This window comes from Lissotriton helveticus, chromosome 1_1 (genome assembly GCF_964261635.1).
Source record: "Lissotriton helveticus chromosome 1_1, aLisHel1.1, whole genome shotgun sequence".
NCBI classification, from domain to species: domain Eukaryota; kingdom Metazoa; phylum Chordata; class Amphibia; order Caudata; family Salamandridae; genus Lissotriton; species Lissotriton helveticus.
Window position 1 is genome coordinate 1,917,940,096 of NC_136057.1, and position 27,867 is coordinate 1,917,967,962.

Below are 27,867 nucleotides of genomic sequence, written 5' to 3' on the forward strand. Positions count from 1 at the left end.
CTATTTACTCCCTTACTTATGTCATCTTTCTCCTCTGACATTCCCTCCACTTGTTGGTCCTGTCCCTGCCCTTTGGCTGATTTGAAACATATGCTCTTCGAATGCCCTCCCATTCTACATTTCTGGCAATTAGTTTGGTCCCAATTTCATAAAATTTTCAATTTCACTCTCCCCTTTTCAATCATTCATATTTTTCTAGGTTCCCTTTCCCCTGATCTTTCTGGATCCCACCATAGACACAAATTACTTGATCTCATGATAGCCATTGCTTTTCATCATATTACATCGCATTGGAAACAAGCTAAAGATGTCTTCTTCTCTGCTTGGTGGAACGCAGTTTGTTTCAATCATCGACTAGACACCAATTTTGTCTCCCCAATTTCCCTAGCAATTAAACGTGACCTTCTATGGCTCCCCCTTACCGAATATTTATCCAGAATTGCCAGGCCTTCTCCCACTTCTCCAATACGCAATGAAGAAGTTCAAAAACCACCGTGATTGTTTTATCTTAATTATATGCAAGAGTATTGATTGCTTCCTATGTTTCTTTTATATCACTTATACGTTATACATTTCCACTGTTTTCCCTCCTGCCACAAAATTCCTGAATTTTTATTGCAAATTATTTCTTCTGTATTTGATATCTCTTTGATTAAGTCCTTCCTTTGTAAGAGAGATTTCTTGTTTTTTATACCTTATGACTGTTTCTTCATTTACTGTCTTTACTTCTTTATGCCTTAATAAACTTCAAACTTAAAAAAAAAAAGCATACACGAACATGCATATCTTAAAAATCTGAAAGAGGAAGCAAAATGTTCAACCGATGCAGAAGAATCAACATCCACTCAGTTGCACAGAATTTAAAGAAATGATTGTGCAAATGTAAAGAACCTGTTAAGGAAGAAAATTATGACATTATCACTAAGTTGAAAAAGGTGAAGGCACAACATTGTTGATTTTTTCTTTATTTTCTTTAGTTGTAAAAACACAAGGACATTAACTAATGTTTCAGTTATTAAAGACATTGGAAGCTTCTCAAGTGCTACAGAACCAGAGAGATGTACCATCAGCCAACCATCTATGAAGTTTAAATAGTGGTTGTTCAAAGATTACCTTTCAAAGTATGACGTCAATATTTTCATTTTGCAGAAAGAAGAGATTACTCTTTGTAAATTTTTCTCTATTTCTTTACTGCTTTAAAACAGTAGATTTTTAAATATGCAACAGTTTTGAATATAATTACCATAGTAAATAATGTTATTTTTGCAAACTAAAAACCCACCATATTTTCCATAAAGAACTGTGTCAATGGTTGTATTATTGTGTGGCTGTATCAGTGTTTTAATAAGTTTTTGTGAGGGTGTTAGTGCATGTGTGTTGGACTTGGCCCTTTTGGAAGGTTCACCCCTGAACTTTTTGCCTTAAAGCTCTGACATAGTGGTAGTGATTGTAGGTCTCTGGGCACTTTAGCACTGTGGCCCAGTGTAATGTGTAATGAGTGCATGTGGCGAGATTGCGCTGACCTCCTGTAGGAATGCTTGGGGGATATGGGTGTCCATGGCAATTCCTGGTATGAGAGGAGTGCAGGGGCGAGTTTAGTATGTATGAACTCGTGAGGATAAATGCTGCACAATGGTGTGCGCAGATTTATTGTGACTGGTGGAGAAATGCCACTCTTAGAAGTTGGCATTTCTGTGTACTGTATGTCTGCCTGCCTGATGTGAATTTCATGTCTGGCTTGTGATTGACAGGAGATTAGAGGTGTGGGTGGCTCCAGGAGACAGGGGGAGGCAGCCCTGTGGTGAATAGAGAGATCAGCATGCAGATGGGAGGGAGGAGTTGCACCTGGGACCTGAATAGGGCTGTGCCTTCCCTCTACAATGATGGCTCTGCCCCAAGTGGTTTGTGTAATCACTGAGTCCCCACATGTTATGTTATGTTATGTTATTTTTATTTATACAGCGCACAGCTGCCCCAGCGAAGGGGCGTCCTGGCGCTATGAGAAGGCAAACACAACACAACATCGAAAGAGAGAAGGCACAGAGAACAACCTATGATTAAGCAAACAGAAAGGTTTTGATGGCGCGCCTAAACTGGAGAAGGTCATCAATTGCCCGGATCTCAGAAGGTAGAAGGTTCCACCACTTCGCTGCTAACACTCGAAAGGAACGGCCCCCAGTTCTACTCAGCCTGAAGCGCGGGACCACTGCCAGGTTCTGGCCCAGAGATCTCAGCGTTCGCAGAGGGACATATGGAGTTAAAAGATTTGCCCGGATTTGGGGAGACATACCTTTAAGGATTTTAAATGCCAGGCAGAGAACCTTGAATTTAATCCTCTGAATTACGGGGAGCCAATGAAGCGAGTGCAGCGTTTTTGAAACCGAACACCGCCTAGGCAGACCTACCACTACTCTGGCTGCAGCATTTTGCACTCGCTGCAGTCGGGTGAGTTCAGACTGGTTTATCCCGGCCAAAAGCGAACTGGCATAGTCCAGCCGGGACAGTACTGATGCCTGAACCACCAGCTGTCTGGTGGGGGCATCAAAAAATTTCAATATGGGCCTAAGTCCTCTAATAATGCCATAGCAAGAGGCCGCCACCCTCTTGGTATGGCAGGTAAAACTAAGTGTTGGATCAAGCCAGACCCCAAGATTTTTTATCTCCGATACCGGAGAGGGGGTCACACCCAGTTCAGAAGGCCACCAATTGTCACCCCACAGCCCCACTTGCTTGCCGACCACCATGACCTCAGTCTTCTTAGTGTTCAACTGGAGACAGTTAGAGTTCATCCAATTGGCCACTGCCCGTAACCCGTCCCGGAACCTGAGAGCTTCCACATCAGAGTCCCCACTCAGCGTGACCGCCAGCTGCGTGTCATCAGCATATGAGACCATTGTCAGGCCCCATTGCTTGATGACCGCAGCCAGCGGTCTCACGTAAAGATTAAATAGAGTGGGACTCAGCGATGGCCCCTGTGGAACCCCCAGGGCCAACGGGTAAGGTTTAGATTTGCCAGGTGGAATCACAACCTGGAACGATCTATCCGTAAGAAAAGATCGAAACCAGCATAGGGCAGAGCCCTTGACTCCTACTTCCTCAAGTCGCTGAAGTAAAATCCTGTGCGAGACCGTATCGAATGCGGCACTAAGATCTAATAGTAACAGTGCCGCTGTCCGACCTGCCTCAAGCACAGAACGCAGGTGTTCGACCATGGAAAGTAGGGCCGTCTCCGTGCTGTGGCCCGCACGGAACCCATTCTGAGTTGGGTCTAGAATGTTAGCTCTGGTAAGATGGTCTGCCAGGATGCCGTTCACATGGGCCTCAGCAACTTTTGTGGCCCAAGGAAGCAAGGAGATCGGGCGATAGTTCTCAGGTTTGAGAGGATCGAGGGTAGCCTTCTTCAAAATGGGTGTGACTACTGCCTGCTTCCACCTAGTAGGGACTACACCTGAAGATAGTGACAGGTTGATCAGAGACAACACCGGATTGCCGCATAACGGCGGCATGTTCCTGAGCTGAGCCGGTTTAAGCGGATCTGCAGGAGAACCCGACTTAATTTTTAGACTCAGGTGATCAAAGGCCTCCCTTGTCATGGAAGGCAGGGTGTCAAGACACTCACTATCTCCCAAGATACAACTGGCTCGCTCTAAATTAGACGAAGCCATAGGGAAGGTTCGATATATGGCTTGCACCTTCTCGAGGAAAAAAGAGGCCAGACCCTCACAATGGGAGTCCGAGCATATTCCTGCAGCCATTGTCCTCTTAGCCATGAGGTCCTTTAAAACCTTGAATATAAGTTTCGAGGGGTTAGGGCTATTCAGAAACTCTTGGGCATAATAGGCTGCACGAGTTCTGCATACCGCTCTATGATAGATCTTCTTTTTAGCAAAGTAACACGCCTTGAGCTCAGGATCAAACGATTTTCTCCATAGTCTTTCAGCCTGCCTACAAGCTCTTTTAAGGAACGCAAAGTTACTGTCGTACCAAGGACTATGCTCTTTGGATCCCTGTTTAGACCATACCAGAGGGATCAGGGAATCCAGGGTGTGGGAAATCCACTCACAAAAAGAGTCGTAACCACCATCAACATTGGTGACAGGGCCCAGGGGTACTTTCTCCAACAAATGATAGAAGTCCTCCAGTTTTAATTTATTCCAATGCCGGTTAAGAATTGTTCTATCCTTAGATATAAAAGGAGGTTCGGACATGGGAAGAATCATTTTCACCAGCATATGGTCAGTCCAAATCATCTGAATGGGACAGAGTACTCTGATACCCTCTAAGTTGGTGAAGAACGGGTCAAGTATGTGACCATGTCGATGAGTGGGGGAAGTCACCAGCTGGGAAAACTGCAAGGCCTCTAGATCGGCCAAGAAACTCCGAATAGAGGACGAGGACGGACAGTCCAGATGGAGGTTGAGGTCACCGAGGACATTAAAATTCGCACATCCTAGTGCCTCCGTACTGATTAAATCCGGGAGAGCAGCCCTAAAGGCAGCATCGCAGCCCGGGGGGCGGTATATTAAAAGGCCAGAGAAGGAAAAATGGTGATTAAACGAAATTCTAAACAAAGCACATTCACATCCTGGAAGTTTAAGGGCTTTCCATTCACATGGATAACACAGCCTAACGGCCATCGCAATTCCCCCTCCTTTCGTACCCCGGTTAAGCATAAAGATAGCATAGTCAGGGGGAAAGGCGAGATTCAGTATGGAAGAGTCCGAGTCCTGCAGCCACGTTTCGGTCAGAAAGAGCGCATCAGGGGACTCTGTTTTAAGAAGATCATATATCTCCTGATAATGTTTTACCAGTGACCTGGCGTTCAAGTTCCAGATGTTAAGATCACGCATTCCTGGCATATATTTCTGCAGAGATGGTAACATCAGAGATCGAATGCGCGAGGAGGTATCCAGTGCCCAATCACCACAAATGCAGCGATAAGGGCCACATGTCGGGGCCACTGGAGGTAGATCACAAGCAGTGATCAATCCCCGAATGGCCAGCAGCTCTTCCCTTTGATACCTGATAGGCGATGTCATGATGGGGAGGAAGGGGCATAGAGTCCCGCCGCGCCCCGCGCTGCCTTAGCGCTGACGGGCACAGACGGGCAGGACTCTGGCGCGACTCAGGCGCAGCGAAGGCGCGCCCGCTGCGCGATACCGCTGCGCGATACCGCTGCGCGATACCGCTGCGCGTTGAAGGGAGCTTTAAATAGGCGTCCCTCCACTCAGCCGGAGCGCTAGACCACTCGTCAGTGACACCCACCGAGAGTGAACACCACTCCAAGATGGCGCCCAAAGAAAATCCCACCCCAGGAACCGGACCCACCTGAACAGCGGTGAGGAGCCGATTACAGTGCAGATAAGGGGGGTACAATGCGTCCCGTTAAAACCAGGGGGAAAAGCAACTAAAAATAAAACAAATAGATACCAGGTCAGATTAAAAGTAATAGCGCTGTACTTTAAAACGTAAAGCGCGATGCAGCGCGCGAGTACCTTCTCAGGGCAGTCCTCAGGGCAGGTCGCCTTAAATAGGCGTCCCTCCACTCAGCCGGAGCGCTAGACCGCTCGTCAGTGACACCCACCAAGAGTGAACACCACTCCAAGATAGCGCCCAAAGAAAATCCCACCCCAGGAACCGGACCCACATGAACAGCGGTGAGGAGCCGATTACAGTGCAGGTAAGGGGGGTACAATGCGTCCCGTTAAAACCAGGGGGAAAAGCAACTAAAAATAAAACAAATAGATACCAGGTCAGATTAAAAGTAATAGCGCTGTACTTTAAAACGCAAAGCGCGATGCAGCGCGCGAGTACCTTCTCAGGGCAGTCCACGGGGCAGGTCGCCTTAAATAGGCATCCCTCCACTCAGCCGGAGCGCTAGACCGCTCGTCAGTGACACCCACCGAGAGTGAACACCACTCCAAGATGGCGCCCAAAGAAAATCCCACCCCAGGAACCGGACCGGCCTGAACAGCGGTGAGGAGCCGATTACAGTGCAGGTAAGGGGGGTACAATGCGTACCGTTGAAACCAGGGGGAAAAGCAACTAAAAATAAAACAAATAGATACCAGGTCAGATTAAAAGTAATAGCGCTGTACTTTAAAACGCAAAGCGCGATGCAGCGCGCGAGTACCTTCTCAGGGGGAGAGGAGCTGGCCAAAACAAAGTGCTCCACATCACCTCTAAACCAGTCCTGACTGGTATCCCCAAGCCCTGTGCTATGACACAAAGGAAAAGGGCATATATATATAAGGGCTGTGACCTCATGTGTTTGTTGTTCACTTGACTTGACGGGGGGCCTGCTGCTGCCGGGCTCCAGGAGGAACCACCACAAGGGACTGCCTCCCTGATGGAGGGCCCTGTGAGTTGGCCTGCCTGGGGCTCAGCCCTTTGCCCCCCTTCCTTGGTGTTCTGTTCCTGATTCTGATGGAGGGGGCCTTGCTGCTGCTGAGGCCCAGGAGGGACCGCCATGGGGTCTGCCTCCCTGCTGGAGGGCCCTGTGTGTTGGCTCCTGGGCCCAGCTCGGCCCCTAAAACCACTCCTGGACTTTTCCTAAAGGAGCTGTGGCTCCTAGCACCTGGTGAGCGATTTACTTCTTTTCCTTGCTTCTAGCGCCCTTAGATAGCTATCTTTGAAAAACAGCCCAGCTGATGGAGAACCTGGGGGCTGCGCTGCACTGCAGCCCCTGCTGGGGGGAATCCACTGCTTAGGGATTACCCCATTATGCCTACGGCGTTGGGTTCCCACCCCACCTTTTTCCGTGTTTCGCTGGTGCCTACCCTGCTATTATGCCGCATTCACTTCATTTCCGTGGCCGGAGCCCACCCCGTACTTTGCCACAAGAAATTATCACCGCCGCCGGCCCGATTGCAAAAGGAAGTCAGCCAGCGCGATGCCTGGGCAGGACTTCCGCCTAAGGAAAGGAAGTCCTGCCCACCGAAGACACGAGTGGCGAGCGGGGCTCCCGTGAAGAAGGAAAGCCCGCACTGGAAATTGCAGAGTACCAGGTCCCAGGAGGGGGCCCTTGTGAAGAAACCAGAGAATCCAGGGGGGAGCCCACCCCATGCTGGGCCTTGGAAGGAGAAGGCATCTGGAGCCTTCCGGGCTCCGGAGTAAAGTCCCGGGACCCAAGAGGTGGGCTTGGGTGAAGAGAGGCTGGACCGGAGTCCTGCCCCCAGAGCTGGTGAGTGAGGGCTCGAGGGGGCAGGGTGGTGCCGGTTGAGGCACAGATTCGGAGCGGTCCTGCCAGAGAGCGGGCTACTCCACCGTGGTTGAGATGTGGCCTTAAGGGGCCGAAGGAGCCCGTGTGCTGAAGATGGCCATTCCCATGAGCGGGCCTGCATCGTGGGCCGCTCCAGTGATGGGGGCATTTTCTTTCTCGTAGGCACATGGAGGAGCCCAGTGATCGGAGCTCCCCCATTCGTGAATAGTGCCAGTACATCGAGGGTTAGATTTGTTTTCAGAGAGCCCAAGAGAAGAGGGTTTCTTGGTGTATGTACAGCTGCCCCACCTGATAGAGTACAGCTGCAACATTGAGCATAACTTATTCTTAGGGCCCCTGTGAGGGTCCAGAGGCACAGTGTTGCCTGTGTTTTGTGCTGATCCCAGCTGCCCTGCGAGAGCGCAGGCAGCGGCAACATTTTGGCACAGTTTTGCCTATAGAGTCCCTCAAGGGGACAGATGGGCACAGTGGTGCCCAGGCCTCTAATTGCTTCACAGCTGCCCAGCAAGTAGTGGGCAGCTGCATCGTTTAGGCCACAGTGCTTTGGGGTATGTCTTTTGAAGTTAGCAGTGAGATGCACTCTTTTGCCCAATATCTTCCCAGCTGCGCAGCACTTAGTGCTAGCTGCTGCATTTAGGATTGTGCAATAGCGTTCCCCAGACTTTCGCTGCATAGCATTCAGCCCTGACTTTGGGACATAGGGTATCTAAGCCCCTGAGAGATGGCGAGTTGGCCAGGGGGACTGTTAGGATTGTAGGGCGCCAGGCCCTAATGTGATTATGTGGTGCTAGGAAATGTAATGTATGTATGTATGTACTATGTTTTATGCACCCTCTGTTATACCTCTAAATGTGTTTTTTATGCATGAGGTTGGTTTGCATCTTATGGTTTATGCTAGTGAAATTATGTTCCATTGTGATTTATGCCGCCTCCTGTGAGTTATGCTTAGGAGGTTAGGGTCTAATGCATTTAGACTTATGAGAGAATTGCATAATGTGTTTATGCTGGTGAGGTTGGCGCAGAATATAATTTGCGCCTAATGTGATACTGTGCATAATGTAGTTTATGTTACAGGCTGATGCTAAGTACAGTGATTACCAGGGATTACTGGCTGTACGTTTATGATATGTTTTACTTTTACTAAGTTCACTTTGTGATGGTTCTGACTGTGGTCCAGTGGACCCTGTCAGGTGTATATAATCCCTTGTAGATATGACCTAGTGCCAGGTGGCACCATGTATATTATGTGTCTACTATTCTAAATGTGTTATGAGAATACAAAGGCTATTTTTGATATAACCTTGTGTGGAGTTCTTTTTGTAGTGTGCCTGGGATGTTGTTGCTGTGTGCATGCGCAAATGCTTTACACATGGCCTCCGGGATAAGCCTGACTGCTCATGTCAAGCTACCAAGGTGGTGAGCAGGGGTTATCTTTCGCATGTGCCCGGACTAGAGTGGTGAACTCTACCTGGCTTTGGCGCAAGCCTTAGCCAACTAGAGATCCCATTTCTAACAATGTGTTACTGTGTGTATGGGTGTGCTAGTGTATGAATAAATATTTGCATGAATATGGCAGTGTATGTGTCACTGGGTCCTTGTGTGTGCAAATGTATACATTAGTGTGTACTTTGCTGTTTCAAGGTCTCATTAAGTGTGTGCCGTTGTGTGTCAGCCTATCTGTGTGTCTGTGACTGAGTGTTACTGTTTAAATAGGTGTGTGTAGATGTGCCAGTGTATGTCTTTCTGTGTGTGTGGATGTGTCACTGCAAGATTAATTGTGCATATGGGTGTATACATTAGTGTGACAGTGTATGCGTCAGTGTGTGATTGGGTCTCCCTTTGAACGATTTGGTGTGAGTGCGTGCTTTAGTTTATGTATCAGTGTCTGCGTGGGTGTGTCAGTGTATCCATAGATGTCTGTGCCTGGCTATGTGAGTCTATGAGTGAGTGTGTTCAAAGGTTTGTCAGTCTATGTATGACTGTGTTCCTAGCTGGGTTAGTGTATGTGTAGGTGTGTACTTGCTTGTGTCAGTGTATGTGTAAGTATGTTTGTGTCTATCACCACATAAAATGAGTGTATGCCTGCATGGGTCAGTTTATCTATTTATTCATTTGTAGAGCGCATGGTTACACCAAACCGGTGTGTCCCCGCGCTGAGACATAACCAATGGAAGATGCTGCTGCACGCTGCAAGACCTGTTGAGCTACATTTTATTCAGTTTTTGCAAACAGCCAGGTCTTCAGCTGTCTACGAAATTTACTTTTGCTTGGTTCAGTTCTTAGGGCAATTGGCATTGTGTTCCAGACTTTTGCTGCTAGGTACCTGAAGGAGCGTGCCCCCATTCTTGCTCTGAAGGGAAACAACCTTTACAACGCACCTTTTACAACGCACTACCATTACAACAAAACTTTTACAACGCAACATCCTTTACAACGCATGCCATTACAACGCAACCATTACAACGCATGACACTACAACGCACACCACTACAACGCATGTCATTTACAACGCAGTCATTACAACGCATACCATTACAACGCATATCATTACCATCCAAGACTTACCCTACTGTTGCACCCCCTGGACTTAGAATAGTAATTTTTACCCCTACACTATCCAACACTTACCCTACTGTTGCACCCCCTGGAGTTAGAATTGTAATTTTACCCCTACACTATCCAATACTTACCTAAACTGCAATGTAATGTTATGCGTTGTAATGGTGTGCGTTGTAAAGGTATTATGCATTGTAATGGAATGCGTTGTAAATGTATTTTTTTAATTTTCGTTGTAATGGTATGCGTTGCAATGGAATGCGTTGTAATGGATGTTGCGTTGTAAAAAATGCGTTGTAAAGGTATGCGTGGTAAAAGTGTGCGTTGTAGTGACATACATCCTGCTCTGAATATTCTTGGAACTGTCACCAGTGCCTTCCCCGTAGATCTTAAGCTGCGTCCTGGGATGTATTGGGTTAGTAGTGGTTGAAGGTATCTTGGGCCATTCTTTAGTAGAATACGGTGACAATGGCACATTGCCTTAAACACAACTCTCTTTTCCACTGGCAGCCCGTGTAATGCTGTTAGGGCTTTCTTTGTGTTGGCTCTTCTCGGAAAGCTAAGTACCATACGCGCCGCGGCATTTTGTACCCTTTGTAATTTGGATAGGCCTTTTTTTGAAGCACCCAGATATAGTACATTCCCATAGTCCAGGTAGGAGGTATTGTTTTTCTGGCTTTAGATGGTAACAGATCAATGACTTTCCTCAGGGTTTTCATGGCCCTTAGCATTTCCCTTCTACCTTCCGAATCTGATTATCAAATGTCAACTTGGAGTCAAACCAGATTCCGAGGTTTTTCACTTCTGCTATTGGGGTTGGAAATTGCCCAGTGATTCCGGCCACCATGCGGTGGACCATATGCTTGGCATCTTGCCTACCACCATTACCTCTGTCTTATTCCCGTTTAACTTGAGGCAATGGTTTGACATCTAATCTGCCACCTGTTCTAAATATTTGGAAAAGTGGATTGCTGCCTGATCCTTATCTTGAGACAGCAGTACTATTAATTTTGTGTCATCCTGTGGTAAATAAATAAATAATACCTCTATTTTTGACTGGATATAACAATAACAGATAGCTCAATAAATAAGAGTCAAGATTCGAGGTAGTAGGAGTTTGCAGGTTTAATACAGCATAAAGGACAGGAACAGGACAACCTGCACGGGTAAGATCTGGGATGGCTAGCTCTAACTTTTAATAACCGTGCACAAGCATATATAGTTAAACAAAATACATGATGTTCAATACAATAGGCGTAGCAGTGGGCAGGGCCTGTAGCAGTCGCGAAAGATAAGGCTGAAAGTAGGTGTAACAAGAGGCGTGAACAGGGCGTATACATAGACATGTGATGTAAACGTAACAGAATATGTCATAAATGGGGCGGAAACATGGAGGGGGCTACCTAAGGAGCCGGGACCTCTAACCTAGTGGTGCGCGCAAACTGACAATGACGTGTTACTAGGGAGAAGCTGGGGGCTATGACTTCTGCACTAGAAGAGGAGACGAAAGTCTGGAGAGTCAGAGCGACATGTACCTAGGCATATCTAGTATCTGGTGTTTAGAGAACATGTTGATAGAATCCCGGCTCCTTAGGTAGCCCCCTCCATGTTTCCGCCCCATTTATGACATATTCTGTTACGTTTACATCACATGCCTATGTATACGCCCTGTTCACGCCTCTTGTTACACCCACTTTATGCCTTATCTTTCGCGACTGCTACAAACCACGCCTACTGCTACTCCCCCTGTATTGAATGTAATGTATTTTGTTTAACTATATATATTGTGCACTGTTATTAAAAAGTTATCCCTTATGCTCCCAGATCCTGCCCCCGGCAGCTGCCATCCTATTCCCATGCAGGCTGTCCTGTTCCTGTCCTTTTATGATTAATTAAAGCCTGTATACTCCAGCTACCTCGTATCTTGACTCTTATTTATTGAGCTAACCTTTTATTGAATTATAGTCAAAAATAGAACCGGTAATTAATTATTTATTTACCACATAATGGCGCCCGAATAGGAACTTGCCCTTTCCCCACGCGCCGGAGAAGCCACGCAAGCCCCCTGATCCTCTGCAGCCGTGACGGAACCATACCGTGCACGTGCAGATATTTCTGCTTCAAGTATCCCTCAGGCCCACGGAGGAGACGGAGGTTGCGGTCCAGCGTCCAGACGAGGCGGTGGAGGAACGCGGCGAGTCCCGACCAGAGCCCAAGCCGAGAGTCCAAGGTCCGAGGTATCCGGAGGCCCACCTGTAACTGAAGTCCGAAGTTCGTCCGTCCGTCGTCGTAGCAGTCCAGTCCAGTCCGAGGCCTTCCGTTCTTGCTGCCCGGTGAGTACCGTTGCTGGGGTAGTATCTAGACAGGGTCAATTAATTTGTCTCTGGTCCGTGGGTTTGGGTACACAGATCCAACACGAAGTGTCCACCTAGGTGGATGCGGGTCCTGACGTGTCTCTTTATGAGACCGGTAAGTTTTCGTACTGTTTTAGCAGTACATCTAGTCAGTCCAGTCTGTTCTGTTCTCGAGAAATTCTTGTGTTCTGTTTTCAGTATTTCAGGTAATATTCTGTCCGAACTGTTATTTTAAATGTTAGAGCATGTGTTTTCAATGTCGTGGTATGAGTGATTTGTTTTATCGTGTATTGTATTGTGTCTAGATTCCAGTCTAAATCATGCCTCTGTTCTCGAAATTACGTCAGTTAAAAACTAGAAAAGGTCTGCTCGAGGAAGCAGTTCCTGTCCCGCCTAGGGACAGTCCAGGTCATTTTATGTATCATAAGCATGGCATAAGTGCCATATTATATCTAGACTTATGGGTCGAGTATACTAAAGATCTAGAAGAGAAATATAGATGGCCTGTATCAGGTACATGGGATGCCGAGTGCATCATGCGAGTAGAAGAAGTATTATGGAAAAAGAAATCCAGACAGTCCCAGAAAGATGCCATCGAGTTATGGCGCAAAGAATCTCATAAAAGAACCGAAAAAGAAATCAGAAAGTCAGAATTAAGTAGGGAATCCTCAGGAAGAGCCCAAGAAAGGGAATTAATCGAAATAGGTGAACGAGTTAAAGCCGAACAGTCAGACAGACAGAGAAATGCCCTTATTAAGGGTATGTATCCTCTTCTTGCCGAGGGCTTGCCAAAAGCAACCCCGGAAGCACCATGTAATTTTCCGCCGCCATTAGTTCCGATTAAGCTACGTCACAAACAGACCGCAGCTGATATTTTTCTCTCGTCCTATTTGGACGACACAGTCCCAGAATATGCAAATCCTGCTCCGCCAGCTCCTGTAAATAATGTAATTCCTGTTCCTCCGGCCATCGGGGCACCTGGTACAGCACCTGTTACGGTACCCCCGGTCCAGCCCATAGTACAAGTTCCCGCTACATCGGTCACTCTCCCAGCACGAATAGTACCAGTCGACGATTCCAGTTTAGGGGCCGCGGGAGGAGGTCCTCCTGGTACCCCGCCGCCAAGTAGACGTTTAGGAGCAGTCGAGTTACATGAACGTGCGTTACAGCGTACGCCCAAATACAAGTCTATTGCAGAAATCAGACGACTTCTTACTGAATGCTGTTATGATCCAGTCCCAGGCGAGGATAGTATGGTTATATATTCCGTACGTATAAGGCAGGTGTCCGAGTATTTGGTCACCCTACCGAATATGAAAGAAGATCTAGACAGAATGTATCGCACAGGGGATGATCCAGAAAGTATTGGCGAAGCCATGTCTCTCAGGAAATCTGAGATCCAGTTCATGTTATTAAAGTTTCTAATCAATTGTTTAATACGGGAACAAGATTCCCCGACTAAAGATCCGACCGAAATGAAAGTTCTGACAAGGTGGAGTGATAATATAGCCGAGGGAAGACACAAGACACTAGGTAGTATAGAGAGTATGTACAAGAAAATACGTAAAGAAATAATAAGGTTACACGAAGAACGCAAAGCAGCACAAGTAAGCTAGAAAGAAAATGACTCTTCTACTGAAGAGGTAGAGGACGAGAATACCGCCAGAATAGCGTATGTAGGTAAATCTAGATTTCCAGACCGACATTTACGCCTAGAACACAAGAAAGTCTGTCATCTTCCAGCACCAGAACAAGGCTCCCTAGAACAAGTATTTCAAGCTACCGATCAAATTCTGAAATCGCGAATCGGTTATAGTGAGTTAAGTACCATGCATGAACAAGAACTAGCCCGATCAGCAGTCCGATGGATTACTGATTCTACCACTTTTCCAGACGAAATAGTGGCACAAATGTTTCTGAAACTGCCCCCAGCCGAGCAGCGACTGGTGGGTATGTATATGATCCAGCACCTCATTACACTGTATGAGGGACAACATTCTGATCCAGGTCCGTTACATGATGTTCTGAACGAGTTACTCCAATATAGATGGAGAGGTTTAGGTACCGATTTAATTAGTGTTATTCTAGAACAGCGTCACAAATATAGAACGTTCCTGAACCCGCATTTTGTTCACGTCTCACCTCCAGAAAGTAAACCATTCTACATAGATAGACAGCATCCGTTACGAGAAGTACACCCAGTTAGGACACCGGGTGGTGAAATGCAACGAGTATTTGTTTACACCCCAGTTACCAAGATGGAACTCTTAGAAATGAAGAAATTAATTCCCTGTCACGATAAAGATCCAGCAGGGTTCCACCGAGAATTAAAAGACATGCTCCGTATGGGAGAATACACGTATCCAGATATCATTAAAATGCTAAAAGTCCTGTTGCCCGCAGGGGTATATGAAAAACTCAAGGAAAAAGAATGGGAGGTGGGAGAGAAAAAGATTGATTGGGCAGTTCTAGAAGCTGAAGATAAGATACGAGTACCAGGTACCGGTCTTGGAGACAAATGTAAAGAATTACCAGAACTGTTAATACAAGTTTTACCTAGATTATTAGCCACTAAAAAGGAAGACTGGGATGCAATCTCAGCCTGTAAACAGAAACAAGACGAAGACACTAGTGATTTTTATTCTAGATTTGAGAAATGTTTTATCATAAACAGTGGTTTGAAGACTAGTAGTGAGTCATACCCTCATCTTTTTGTTACTAAATTAGTCGAGAATTCAAGTCCACAAGTTAAGAATCGAGTTTTGAAAGTCGAAAGTACATGGCAAGCTAGTACTCCGTCCCAGATGTTACAGATGCTCCAATATCACCAGAATAGAATCAGAGAAGAGCAAGAACACGAGAGAAGACGTATGAAAGACACGAAAATGAAAGTACTAGTTGCACAATCTGTTCCTCAAGACAGTCAGAAGAGGGGTCCGCATCAAGCCAGTCATCCTGCAGCTCCCGTTAAAGGGACATGCAATTACTGTAAACAGCCAGGTCATTTTATAAACGAGTGTGCAGTTCTGAAACACAATATAGCCACTGGTAAAACTAAAGAAAGACCACGTCCGCCTAGACAAGAACAAGTTTCCCAGACTTCTCAGCCACAGAATGCACAACAGACAGTTCCAGCACCGCAGCCTATTGCTGCAACACAGCATGTTACACAGCAGATGTACCAGTATGCTCAGTCAGAGTATCCAGAGTATCAAGCGTATTCATGAAACAGCCTAGAGAGGGAGGTAGGCTTGCCTCTCATCGAGATTCCTGTAGATCAAGAAGGTCCCTATGTTCACAGTCAAGTATTAGGGAAAGACAGAAAGTTTCTGATTGATACAGGGGCAAGTAGGACTACTATTAGTCACGACGAGGTTCCAGGGGCTCCGCTCTCAGGCTCTAGAAATGTTTCCCTTGGATTTTCAGGAAAGCCTATTGTGAACGAGATTTCAAAGCCAGTTACTCTAGAAGTAGGTCCATTGTCCCGAACTACTGATTTGTTACTTACGAAGTCATGTCCAGAAAATTTATTAGGCATTAAAACATTGAAAGAATTAGGTGCAGTAATTTGCTGCTCTCCAGAAGGAATACGTTTGTTTTTGCGTGACTTCAAAGGTCACTATGTATTACGAGATTTTGATCCAAGGTTACTAAATGTACCGCAGAATTTATGGGCGCAAGGTCCAACTGATGTAGGTTTTATGCAAATCACACCCCATCGTGTGACTCTCAAGCAAGGTATAGTCCTGCCACGAATCAGACAGTACAGATTGCCACCTGAGGCTGTAGCAGCCTTATCCAAAATTATTGACGAACTCATGGCTCAAGGAGTAGTTGTAGAAACTGACTCCAATGTATGTAATTCTCCTATCATTCCAGTCATGAAACGTACTGATCCAAATGCACCCCCAGTATATCGATTAGTGATTGATCTTCGAGAACTTAATAAATGTATCATACCCCAGTATCCAGTTGTTCCAGATATTTCCTCCCTATTGACAGCCATTGATTCTGAGGCTACATTTTTCACAGTCATAGACCTCAAAAACGCATTTTTCAGTGTCCCCATTCATCCAGACAGCCAGTACCTTTTCGGTTTTTGTTTAAATGGAAGGAGCTATAAATTCACACGAGCTCCTCAAGGTTTCACAGAAAGTCCTAGTATTTATAGTCAAGCACTTAAAAGACAACTAGACAATATTCACATGCCAACTGACACTGCCCTGCTCCAGTATGTCGATGATCTATTGATCACAGCCCGTTCTGAACGTGACTGCGAGCATGCGTCACTTACAGTCCTGTATTTCCTAGCCGAGATGGGGCACAAGGTGTCCCCTTCGAAGCTTCAATTCTGTGTCCAGCAAGTGATCTACTTAGGCCACTTACTGTCCAAGTGGGGTAGGCAGTTGACACCAGACCGTATCCAGTTGATAGCGAGTCTTCCACAGCCCAAGACACAGAAGGAGGTACGAGCTTTTATTGGCCTCACTTCTTACTGCAGACAATGGATTCCTCAGTATGCATTTCTAGCTAAGCCACTGATACAGTTAACGACACAGGAGGCAGCCGTATCGACTGTCCTCCCTTGGACATCTGAACATACACTTGCTTTTAATGAATTAAAGAAAGCCTTATGCCAAGCACCTGTTCTAGCTACACCGAACTACAGTAAGCCTTTTACACTTTTTGTCACAGAACGTGATGGTACTGCATTATCTGTTCTCACACAAGATCAAGCAGGACAATACAAGCCCTGTGCTTATTTTTCGAGCACACTAGATCCAGTAGCCCAGGCTCTGCCTGCGTGCCTCAAGTCAGTTGCAGCCACAGCTCTAGCTATCAGACAAAGTGATTCCATAGTATTAGGACACTCCCTGACAGTACAAGTTCCACACTCCGTGGAAGTTCTTTTAAACCGAACACAGACTCAGCACTTGACAATTGCCCGTTTAACAGGTTATGAACTGACACTGTTCCAGCCACACATAGAAATCAGACGCTGCAACATTCTAAATCCTGCTACACTGTTACCATCAGTTACTTCAAATCCTGCCACACACGACTGAGTGGAAGTCATTAACACTATGACTAAGCCAAGACAAGACCTGACAGACATTGCATTACCAGATCCTGACCTGACACTTTATGTGGATGGTTCATGTATGAGAACTAGTACAGGAGAACTAGTAGCCGCGTATGCAGTGACTACTGACACCGAAGTTATTGAAACACACCGTATTGACACCCTGTCTGCTCAAGCAGCAGAGGTGGTTGCTCTGACCCAAGCCTGCATACGTGCCAAGAACCTGAAAGTAAACATATATACAGATTCACGTTACGCATTCGGAGTCGTACACGACTTCGGAGTGCTCTGGCAGGAGAGAGGTTTCATGACTTCTCATGGAACCAAGATTCAGCATGGTCTCCTCATTCAAGCTCTGTTAGATGCAATACATTTACCGACAGCTATCGCTATCATGAAGTGCAAGGCACACACGAAAGTTACTGACATTATTACCCAAGGTAATGATCTAGCAGATCGAACAGCCAAGCTTACAGCTCAGACACCAGACATTCCAGTTAACAAGACACAGACATCCACTCCAGAACAGACTACTTGTATGACAGTTAAGGACCCTACACAAGATGTCATAGACATACAGTTACATGCTACTCCCGAAGAAATCAAGAAATGGTCCGAACAAGGAGGGGTCCAGACAGATCAGGGATGGGTGACGAAGGGAAAAGCCACATGGTTTCTCCCCGACTCTATGGTTCAAGTCATTATTAATACCGCACATAGTCCAGCACATCTAGGAGAAAAAGCTATGTTAGACAGTATCCAGAACCTTTGGTTCAACAAGCACTTACGATCTGCAGCCAAGCAGAAAGTCCGTACTTGTATGATATGTTGCCAGTTCAATCCAGGTAAAAGTGTCCCGGTGGAACAAGGTGGATTCCAACCTCCTGACCACCCTTTTGAAGTCCTCCAGATGGATTATATTCAGATGGAGCGATGTCGAGGTTTTAAGTATGTCCTTGTAGTTGTATGCGCTTTGTCCAGGTGGACAGAAGCATATCCAGTCCCAGATTACACAGCCGCGACCACTGCCAAGCAGTTGGTTCGTGAATATTTCCCCCGTTATGGACTCCCAAGGGTCGTATATTCTGATAACGGCCAGCCATTCTCATCTGAACTCATGAAGCATGTTTCCCTTCTGTTAGGGTACCAGTGGAAGTTCCATTGTGTGCGCCATCCTGAAGCAGCCGGTCTCGTAGAGAGACATAATCAGACTCTGAAAATCCGCATTGCAAAAGTTTGTAAAGAGAAAGGTGTAGACTGGCTAGTTGCCCTGCCAGTTGCTTTATTCTTTATGAGGATGGTTGCACATTCCAGATCAGGTCTGTCCCCTTACGAGGTCGTATTCGGCCGCCCCCCAAATATGTGGGGTACACCTAGGCCCCGCAGTATTACAGATGTTTCCAGTAATATGCTGACAGATTACCTAGCTTCCTTGATGTCTGCCCTACACTCTTGTCGTTCACAGGTTGCCGCTGCATTTCCAGACAATACTGAAGTGAAACCACACGAGGTCATTCCAGGCGACCTAGTATTAGTGAGGAACTTTGATCGTTCAAGTCCGCTGGAGCCTCGCTGGAAGGAACCGAGACTTGTCCTTCTGACCACCCGTACGGCCGTGAAGTTGGAGGGCCGTAAGGGATGGGCCCATCTGTCCCACATCAAGAAATTCCATGGAATTCGAGAAAAGACATTTGCCAAGAACATTTTTAAGGACTGCCAAAATCTTAAAGACTGCCCTATTCTCAAGGACTGTCCCGCTACTGACTCTGAACTCAAGCCTTCCCTGTTAGAGAAAACTCCGCAGCAGGAGTATAAGTTAAAGCTCCGGTCTAGTAAAATAAGTCAGCCAGTTTAATTGTCTAAGTCCCTCTCGGGTGAAACGGTTAGACAGGTTCCTGACATGTATAAGATAGACCCCCATAGTGAGAGAGTTAGTCAAAACTCTATCAGATGTATCGTTTTTTTAAGTTTCTTATTGTTTCTAAGTGTAATGGTTACCTGCACATGTTATGCATTGCATTTATGTTTTCCAAGTTCTCATGTAAATATGTTTTCTAATGCTACAGTAGAGCACACATTTAGTGATCTGCCTCCTCACGAACTATCCTATCGTCTTGCTATGCGCAATAATACATTCATTAGAATGTTACACTATTCACACCAGACCAGCAATGCCACTAATTGTTGGGTGTGTGGTCGACTCCCCCCTTTCCAGACACTGAAGGGAGTTCTGCCACTCTTTCCTTATCCATTTTCACATAATGGTTCGTGTGGAGCATGGTCCACGTTAACGTCATCCTCCAATGATATGTCCCTTCTGAATAGAACATGTTTTCCAGACAAGCAAGGTCTCCCCCATAGAACAGGGTTAGATCTAGAAAATGAAGTTTATAATTTAGGTAATTATTCTTCAAATTTTATGGTCCTGAATGTTCAGTCTGATACTACTCCAGACTTACCTGCTATTTCAGTACTACCAGTCAAAGGCGAATTATGTGTCAGAAAGAATGGTTCCGCACATGTAGGACATAGTGATTGTACTACTACTGTCGAGTATAGTGACAGTGGGAAATCTATTTTCAAAGCCTCACGTCATTCTTATTTTGTTTGTGGCCAGACCGCATATGTTCGTCTGCCCCTCGATTGGGATGGAACATGTTACATTGCCTTCCTACTGCCACCAGTTTTTCTAGCCCCATCTGATTATCACAGAAACACACATCTATTACACGTCAGACATAGAAGGGAGATCGAGTCCCCAATTGTCGATCAAACTGAAACTGCTCTAGAACAATATCAAGATTTCAATAAAGGTTTCTTCTTCTTTATAGGACCTGTCCAGAATAGTAAGTTAATACGTAGGTTAACCAGAACCCTCGAAGCAGTAGTGAATGAGACTACTTCTGCTTTAGGTAACTTAACGGAAGAGCAATCTGCTATGAGATTTGTCGTGCTCCAAAATCGTCTCGTTCTTGACGTCATACTGGCCGATAGAGGAGGAGCATGTAGAGTCATCGGATCTAGTTGCTGCATTTTCATTCCTAATAACGCGCCGTCTGTTTATTCAGCTATAACCAGACTTCATAAAATTGCCCATCAGTTACACCAGAATCCAGGCACCTGGACATGGTCCAGTTGGCTCTGGAGTATTATATCTGCCTGGGGATGGAAAGTATTGTCATTTCTAGGTATTGCAGTAGCGATCATATTCAGTTGCTGCCTCTGTATACAATGTGGCCCTGCGATTTGCGGCATTTGCGCTACCTCTTGTATTCCTAGTCCCAAGTCCCGTCCTAAATCCCGTTCCAAGACAATTCGAGATGAGCAAATGATACTGTATGAAATGATAGATGGTATCATGAATATTGATGTTTCCTGATGGAAACGTAGTGACAAGGAGGGAATGTGGAAAAGTAAATTTTGCCATGTTCTGTGTCCCTACGCGTTCCCCATCTTATGTTATATGTGCATGATTAATATGCATATGTATTCCCTTATGATCGATTAAAGACGCAATTTTAGTTGTGTCCATCTCTAGTATGCCAGTTTTCAGTTCTCGTTAAAGCTACGAGTATTAGGCCTATGTAAAGTTATGTTGCCACGTTTTACAGTGTGCACGTTAATTCATTGAATTATACCCGTTTCTAGGCCTCAAAAGGGCCCGGACTCAGATTCAGCTCCAGTCTCCTGAACCCTCTCTGAGGAGCGATACAGCCCCCACCTGTATCCCTGACCCTTCACTTACTTCATGCCTCGCAGTGCCCGGCCCGGCCTGGCTCTGCCTTCCAGTCTGCCAAGAGTATGTTATGATTCTAGTTATCAGTCCAGCCCTCCTTCTCTGCATTCCTAAGCTACTGAATCACATCAATAGTTTCCGTCATGGTCTAGCCTTTATGTCTCCATGTAAGAGAAATACTGTATTAATATTCATAAAATATTCCTCGCACATGCAAGAAGAATAATGTATGCACCAGTCTTAGTGTCTGTTAGCCTTTGCCCTGATAACTTTTGGATTCTATCAACATGTTCTCTAAACACCAGATACTAGATATGCCTAGGTACATGTCGCTCTGACTCTCCAGACTTTCGTCTCCTCTTCTAGTGCAGAAGTCATAGCCCCCAGCTTCTCCCTAGTAACACGTCATTGTCAGTTTGCGCGCACCACTAGGTTAGAGGTCCCGGCTCCTTAGGTAGCCCCCTCCATGTTTCCGCCCCATTTATGACATATTCTGTTACGTTTACATCACATGTCTATGTATACGCCCTGTTCACGCCTCTTGTTACACCCACTTTATGCCTTATCTTTCGCGACTGCTACAAACCACGCCTACTGCTACGCCCCCTGTATTGAATGTAATGTATTTTGTTTAACTATATATATTGTGCACTGTTATTAAAAAGTTATCCCTTATGCTCCCAGATCCTGCCCCCGGCAGCTGCCATCCTATTCCCATGCAGGCTGTCCTGTTCCTGTCCTTTTATGATTAATTAAAGCCTGTATACTCCAGCTACCTCGTATCTTGACTCTTATTTATTGAGCTAACCTTTTATTGAATTATAGTCAAAAATAGAACCGGTAATTAATTATTTATTTACCACAAGAAGCTGGGGGCTATGACTTCTGCGCTAGAAGGAGAGACTGAAGTCTGGAGAGTCAGAGCGACATGTACCTAAACACTATCTAGTATCTGATGTTTAGAGAACATGTTGATAGAATCCAAAAGTTATCAGGGTAAAGGCTAACAGACACTAAGACTGGTGATTGCATTATTCTACATGTAGTGTGTGTTGAGGAATATTAAATGACCATAAATACAGTATTTCTCTTACATGGAGACGTAAAGGCTAGACGATGACTGAAACTATTGATGCGATTCAGTAGCTTAGGAATGCAGAGAAGGAGAGCTGGACTGATAACTGGAATCATAACATACTCTTGGCAGACTGGCAGGCAGAGCCAGGCCGAGCCGGGCACTGTGAGGCAGGAAGTAAGTGAAGGGTCAGGGATACAGGTGGGGGCTGTATCGCTCCTCAGCGAGGGTTCAGGAGACAGGAGCTGAATCTGAGTCCGGGCCCTTTTGAGGCCTAGAAACGGGGACTTTACAGTGAAATAACGTGCACACTGTGAAACGTGGCAACGTAGCTTTACATAGGCTTAATACTCGTAGCTTTCACGAGAACTGGAACTGGCATACTAGAGATGGACACAACTGTAATTGCGTCTTTAATCGATCATGGGGAATACATATGCATATTAATCATGCACATATAACATAGGATGGGGAACACGTAGGGACACAGAACATGGCAAAATTTACTTTTCCACATTCCCTCCTTGTCACTACGTTTCCATCAGGAAACATCAATATTCATGATACCATCTATCATTTCATACAGTATCATTTGCTCGTCTCGAATTTTCTTGGAACGGGATCTAGGACGGGACTTGGGACTAGGAATACAAGAGGTAGCACAAATGCCGCAAATCGCAGGGCCACATTGTATACAGAGGCAGCAACTGAATATGATCGCTACTGCAATACCTAGAAATGACAATACTTTCCATCCCCAGGCAGAAATTATACTCCAGAACCAACCGGACCATGTCCAGGTGCCTGGATTCTGGTGTAACTGATGGGCAATTTTATGAAGTCTGGTTATAGCTGAATAAACAGACGGCGCGTTATTAGGAATGAAAATGCAGCAACTAGATCCGATGACTCTACATGCTCCTCCTCTATCGGCCAGTATGACGTCAAGAACGAGACGATTTTGGAGCACGACAAATCTCATAGCAGATTGCTCTTCGGTTAAGTTACCTAGAGCAGAGGCAGTCTCATTCACTACTGCTTCAAGGGTTCTTGTTAACCTACGGATTAACTTACTATTCTGGATAGGTCCTATAAAGAAGAAGAAACCTTTATTGAAATCTGTATACTGTTCTAGAGCAGTTTCAGTTTGATCGACAATCGGGGACTCGATCTCCCTTCTATGTCTAATGTGTACTAGATGTGTGTTTCTATGATAATCAGATGGGGCTAGGAAAACTGGTGGCAGTAGGAAGGCAATGTAACAGGTTCCCTCCCAATCGAGGGGCAGACGAACATATGCGGTCTGACCACAAACAAAATAAGAATGACGTGAAGCTTTGAAAATAGATTTCCCACTGTCACTATACTTGACAATAGTAGTACAATCACTATGTCCTACATGTACGGAACCATTTTTTCGGACACATAATTCGCCTTTGACTGGTAGTACTGAAATAGCAGGTAAGTCTGGAGTAGGATCAGACTGAACATTCAGGACCATGAAATTCGAAGAATAATTACCCAAATTATAAACTTCATTTTCTAGATCTAACCCTGTTCTGTGGGGAAGACCTTGCTTGTCTGGAAAACATGTACTGTTCAGAAGGGACATATCTGTTGTGGATGACGTTAACGTGGACCAGGCTCCACATGAACCGTTATGTGTGAACGGGTAAGGAAAGAGTGGCAAAACTCCCTTCGGTGTCTGAAAAGGGGGGAGTCGACCACACACCCAACAATTAGTAGCATTGCTGGTCTGGTGTGAATAATGTAACATGCGGATAAATGAATTGTTGCGCATAGCAAGACGATAAGATAGTTCATGAGGAGGCAGATCACTAAACGTGTGCTCTATTGTAGCATTGGAAAACTTATTTACATGAGAAATTGGAAAACATAAATGAAATGCATAACTCGTGCAAGTAACCATCAGGCTGAGAAACAATATAACACTTAGAAAAATGATACATCGGATTGAGTTTTGACTAACTCTCTCATTATGGGGGTCTATTTCATACATGTCAGATACCTGTCTAACCGTTTCACCTAGGGGAGGACTTAGACAATTAAACTGGCTGACTTATTTTACTAGACCGGAGCTTACTTTTATACTCCTGCTGTGGAGTTTTCTCTAACAGGGGGGGATTTGAGGCAAAGTCATTAGCGGGACAGTCCTTGATAATAGGCAAATGTTCAGACTTGAAAGTGTCTATAGAGGTGTCTTTGAGTCCGTGAAATTTCTTGACATGCGACAGATGCACCCACCCCTTCCTGCCTTCCAACTTGACGGCAGTACGGGTGGTCAAGAGGACTAACTTCGGCTCCTTCCAGCGAGGCTCCAGCGGACTTGAACGATCAAAATTCCAGACGAGAACCAAGCTTCCTGGAACGATTTCATGCGGTTTCACCTCGGTATTGTCTGGAAATGCGGCGGCAACCTGTGAACGACAAGAGTGTAGGGCAGACATCAAGGAAGCTAGGTAATCTGTCAGCATATTACTGGAAACATCTGTAATACTTCGGGGTCTAGGTGTACCCCACATATTTGGGGGGCGGCCGAATACGACCTCATAAGGGGACAGACCTGATCTGGAATGTGCGACCATGCGCATATAGAACAGGGCGACTGGCAAGGCAACTAACCAGTCTACACCTTTTTCTTGACAGACTTTGGCAATGCGGATTTTCAAGGTTTGATTATGTCTCTCTACGAGACCGGCTGCTTCTGGATGGCGTACACAATGGAACTTCCACTGGTACCCTAACAAAAGGGAAACGTGCTTCATGAGTTCAGATGAGAATGGCTGGCCGTTATCAGAATACACGACCCTAGGGAGTCCGTAACGGGGGAAGAATTCACGAACCAGCTGCTTGGCAGTGGTCGCGGCTGTGTAATCTTGGACTGGATATGCTTCTGTCCACCTGGACAAAGCGCATACAACTACAAGGACATACTTGAAACCTCGACATCGCTCCATCTGAATATAATCCATCTGGAGGACTTCAAAAGGGTGGTCAGGAGGCTGGAATCCACCTTGTTCCACCGGAACACTTTTACCTGGATTGAACTGGCAACATATCATACAAGTACGGACTTTCTGCTTGGCTGCAGCTCGTAAATGCTTGTTAAACCAAATGTTCTGGATACTGTCTAACATGGCTTTTTCTCCTAAGTGTGCTGGACTATGTGCGGTATTGATAATGACTTGAACCATTGAGTCGGGGAGAAACCATGTGGCTCTACCCTTCGTCAACCATCCCTGATCTGTCTGGACCCCTCCTTGTTCGGACCATTTCTTGATTTCTTCGGGAGTAGCATGTAACTGGATATCTATGACATCTTGAGTAGGGTCCTTAACTGTCATACAAGTAGTCTGTTCTAGAGTGGATGTCGGTGTCTTGTTAACTGGTATGTCTGGTGTCTGTGCTGTAAGCTTGGCTGTTCGATCTGCTAGATCATTACCTTGGGAAATAATGTCTGTAACTTTCGTATGTGCTTTGCATTTCATGATGGCAATAGATGTCGGTAAATGTATTGCATCTAACAGAGCTTGAATAAGGAGACCATGCTGAATCTTGGTTCCATGAGAAGTCATGAAACCTCTCTCCTGCCAGAGCACTCCGAAGTCGTGTACGACTCCGAATGCGTAGCGGGAATCTGTGTAAATATTAACTTTCAGGTTCTTGGCACGTATGCAGGCTTGTGTCAGAGCAACTAGCTCTGCTGCTTGAGCGGACAGGGTGTCAATACGGTGTGTTTCAATAACTTCAGTGTCAGTAGTAACTGCATACGCGGCTACTAGTTCTCCTGTACTTGTTCTCATACATGAACCATCCACATAAAGTGTTAGGTCGGGATCTGGTAATGGAATATCTGTCAGATCTTGTCTTGGCTTAGTCAAAGTGTTAACTATTTCCACACAATCATGTGTGGCAGGATTCGAAGTAACTGACGGTAACAGTGTAGCAGGATTTAGAACGTTGCAGCGTCTGATTTCTATGTGTGGCTGGAACAGTGTCAATTCATAACCTGTCAAACGTGCAATTGTCAAATGCTGAGTCTGTGTTCGGTTTAAAAGAACTTCCACGGAGTGTGGAACTTGTACTGTCAGGGAATGTCCTAATACTATGGAATCACTTTGTCTGATAGCTAGTGCTGTGGCTGCAACTGACTTGAGGCACGCAGGCAGAGCCTGGGCTACTGGATCTAGTGTGCTCGAAAAATAAGCACAGGGCTTGTACTGTCCGGCTTGATCTTGTGTGAGAACAGATAATGCTGTACCATCGTGTTCTGTGACAAAAAGCGTGAAAGGCTTACTGTAGTTCGGTGTAGCTAGAACGGGAGCTTGGCATAAGGCTTTCTTTAACTCATTGAAACTAAGTGTATGTTCAGATGTCCAAGGGAGGACAGTCGATACGGCTGCCTCCTGTGTCGTTAACTGTATCAGTGGCTTGGCTAGAAATGCATACTGAGGAATCCATTGTCTGCAATAGGAAGTAAGGCCGATAAAAGCACGTACCTCCTTCTGGGTCTTGGGCTGAGGAAGACTCGCTATTAACTGGATACGATCGGGTGTCAACTGCCTACCCCACTTGGACAGTAAGTGGCCTAAGTAGATCACTTGCTGGACACAGAATTGAAGCTTTGAAGGGGACACCTTGTGCCCCATCTCGGCTAGGAAATACAGAACTGTAAGTGATGCTCGCTCGCAAGCACGTTCAGAACGGGCTGTGATCAGTAGATCATCGACATACTGGAGCAGGGCAGTGTCAGTTGGCATGTGAATGTTGTCTAGTTGTCTCTTAAGTGCTTGACTGTAAATACTAGGACTTTCTGTGAAACCTTGAGGAGCTCGCGTGAATTTATAGCTCCTTCCATTTAAACAAAAACCGAAAAGGTACTGGCTGTCTGGATGAATCGGGACACTGAAAAATGCGTTTTTGAGGTCTATGACTGTGAAAAATGTAGCCTCAGAATCAATGGCTGTCAATAGGGAAGAAATATCTGGGACAACTGGGTACTGGGGAATGATACATTTATTAAGTTCTCGAAGGTCAATCACTAATCGATATACTGGGGGTGCATTTGGATCAGTACGTTTCATGACTGGAATGATAGGAGAATTACATACATTGGAGTCAGTTTCTACAACTACTCCTTGAGCCATGAGCTCGTCAATAATTTTGGATAAGGCTGCTACAGCCTCAGGTGGAAATCTGTACTGTCTGATTCGTGGTAGGACTATACCTTGCTTGAGAGTCACACGATGGGGTGTGATTTGCATGAAACCAACATCAGTTGGACCTTGCGCCCATAGATGCTGCGGGACATTTGACAATCTTGGATCAAAATCTCGTAATACATAGTGACCCTTGAAGTCACGTAAAAACAAACGTATTCCCTCTGGGGAACAGCAAATAACTGCACCTAATTCTTTCAGTGTCTTAATACCTAACAAATTTTCTGGACACGACTTCGTAAGCAATAGATCAGTAGTTCGGGACAATGGACCAACTTCTAGAGTAACTGGCTTTGATATCTCGTTTACAATAGGCTTTCCTGAAAATCCAAGGGAAACATTTCTAGAGCCTGAGAGCGGAGCCCCTGGAACCTCGTCGTGACTAATAGTCGTCCTACTTGCCCCTGTATCAATCAAAAACTTTCTGTCTTTCCCCAATACTTGACTATGTACATAGGGACCTTCTTGATCTACAGGAATCTCGATGAGAGGCAAGCCTACCTCCCTCTCTAGGCTGTTTCATGAATACGCTTGATACTCTGGATACTCTGACTGTGCATACTGGTACATTTGCTGTGTAACATGCTGCGCTGCAGCAATA